The sequence below is a fragment of a genome, unplaced genomic scaffold (genome assembly GCF_019419815.1).
Source record: "Pyrus x bretschneideri cultivar Hongxiangsu unplaced genomic scaffold, Pyrus_bretschneideri_v1 Contig56, whole genome shotgun sequence".
Classification (NCBI taxonomy): domain Eukaryota; kingdom Viridiplantae; phylum Streptophyta; class Magnoliopsida; order Rosales; family Rosaceae; genus Pyrus; species Pyrus x bretschneideri.
In genome coordinates, this window is record NW_025999794.1 from 2,123,047 (window position 1) to 2,125,733 (window position 2,687).

The window sequence follows — 2,687 nt, forward strand, 5'->3', positions numbered from 1 at the left end:
ACGCCTTAACTGGACTAATTTAAGCATTAAACAAAAAAGATTATTAAAGCTCTGCATGAGCAGCAGGAGTCTCTTCATGCGGAGAGGCCACCGTCTCCTTTACCTTTTCTTCTGTCTTATGCACCGTCTCTCTCACAGCTTCGCCTGCAGATTTAGCCGATTCCTCCACCGTCTGTTTGCTTGTTTTGAAACTCTTCTGTGCTGCCTCTTTCACTTTTTCTCTCATCCCTTGACCATCGCCTTCGCTTCCCTTTACATTTGCTTTGTCTCTGCCCCTGAAACTGATAAAAACTTCACAAACCCCCTTTGTTTTCTATTTTTCTTTAGTTTGGATCATAACAAGACTTGGAACCTCTTTCAACATTATATAGATAAATATCATTTTGTATAAAACTTTTCGAGAATCGCCGGAGAAAAGGAAAATAGGGTTATGTTTGAGAAGAGTGGATAATAATGATAGAAAGCATTGGATATTAAAAGTTACTAAACTTACTCTAAATTTGGAGGGGAAAATTGCAACTGCATGTCGTTTATGATGGTTTTAACTTTGTCCCATGCATTTTGATGAGACTTTTGGAGGACATATATTGTTTCATAGAGCATAGACATTGTATCTTGCATTGTTCTTCCAAAAACAGTTTGCTGATCAGCTTCCTCATTCTTTTCAACCCTCGGTTGCGCTTCCCCGATCATTTTTGGAATCTGGAGCGAGACGATGATGAACCAAAAAAGAAAGAGTGATGTTCTTCTGCTAAATCTGTCCATGCCACCAAAATAATAGGAGATCAATTGGGTTGTTTGAGATCTGAACATTTTCTAGGCTTGTAGCTAATACATTTACGCTAACGTGGGGTTAGTTTCTTGCATGTAGGATTCCACATTTGAACTTGTCAATCATGGTTGACATGTAATAATACGACAGTAATTTATGGCTTGCAATTTAAATTGACTTTGTGAAAGAATGTCAGCTACAAATTATATTATATATACACTAAAAGAGAAAATAGCCTAAAACACTGTTCATAAGCACAGTGTTCTTCCGTTTTTGCCCTTCTTGATTTTCTGTTATTTCATGTATGCCCCTGATATCCATGCGTCCTCTGCTTCTATGAGATGTCGATGCGTTGCATGGTTCAAGAAGCCCTCGAGCCTTCCTCTTTTAATTTCAATTGCGATCTCTGCCTCACAAAAGCTCTTCGTGCTCTGATGGCTCTCCGATCTCCAGTTCTCTTTCTCTCTTTGTCTCTCTCTCCCTTTCTTGCTAAAAACCTTGATTAGCAACCTAAAGTGAGAAACTCAGTCTTCTCTTCCTTCCTACTCGATTTGATTCGAACAAAAAATCTCTTGCACGAAATCAATTTTCTCCCCCATCACCGATTTCGACTGCATGCACAACTATCAAGCCCTAGAATCCAACCAAACTCACTCCCTTCAAGCCCGTTTTTGCTCTTCCACTCACTGCCCAGAAAATCAAGTTCTCAAAGTTCGATGTTTCATCAATTTCCTCCCCCTCAAAGATTATTTTGGTCTTTCGTGCATACTGATTTTTTATTTCTAATAATTTTGGTTGTGTGATTAGTGATTTTTGTTCTTAATTTTACTAAAAATTTTGAGTTTTTCTTTCTGTTGTTTCTATGGTTTTTTGTTCTGCATATTTCAATTACTCTCTCTTGCTGAGGAACTACCGCAACCACTAGGGGCCACTGCCGCATTAAATTATGGGCTTCAATCGTTTTCTAAAACCTTTTGTACTCATGGTAAGTTATTCTAGGTTTTATTCCATATTCAGATCATCCCCAATTTCAAAAGTTTAAGGAATTGGTTCGTTTCCGTGTTGCATGTTTAACATTCTTTTGTTTGATGCTGAGTTGAGGCTTGAATTTGGCCAAATTTGGGTAAGAACCATTAAAATCTAATCCTAATTTTCTATAAAATTCCCTGTATATTTATTATTTGTTTCCAACAGCAGGTAATCAGGAGTTTTATTTGATCTTCTCCATGCAGAACTAGAAAGACCTTGGAATCACACAGTAAATCAATAATGCAAATGGACAGATGCCATCATAGCACTCTGCTATATCCCGAACATGATTTTGTACATCTGCTATATGCTATATTCCGAACGCTTATCCACCTACTGCCTATTACTATGGAGGTAAAACTTATGGCTAAACTCTTTTTGCTTGAGATTAGTTTATTGGTGGATTATTAGATTCTCTTGAAATTCATGTGTAATTTTTTAAAATGAAATTGACGTGTGTTCATGAGAATTTGTATGAGTTTCGGCATGATGTGCGGTTTGAATTATTTCTTTCTACTTCCATTCAGGACTTTTAAAATGAAGCTTCTCCTGATGGTAATTTCATCTTTTATAGCCTCACCTTCACATCATTCATCACTAAATTTGTTAATATAAGTTTATAGTCAAATAATCTGCCTGGTCAATTGTTAAAACACAGGAAGAAAGAAGCAGCCTACAATTTTATAAACTATAGTCCATATGCCTTTTTGATGGTATCAATGGTAAGTTGACAGTTAATGTAATTTCACACTTTCATTATATTGTGCATTGTGCATTAAGTTTATAACTAACTTTATATTTTGTTTTTTTTCTATAGAAGGCACCCTTCTCAACAGCAAAAGTCAATTAATTTAACAACTCAGAAAGCTCTTAAAAAATCTTATTA

The 2,687-nt window shown here is 36.1% G+C and overlaps 1 long non-coding RNA gene across 1 annotated transcript; it reads left to right on the forward strand.

The window, feature by feature from the left end:
* Positions 1 to 1,864: 1,864 nt before the first annotated feature.
* Positions 1,865 to 2,357, forward strand: LOC103956587. The gene is made up of 2 exons (XR_007253344.1): positions 1,865 to 1,895; positions 2,005 to 2,357. It is a non-coding gene; the product is annotated as an uncharacterized LOC103956587 (long non-coding RNA).
* Positions 2,358 to 2,687: the final 330 nt, after the last annotated feature.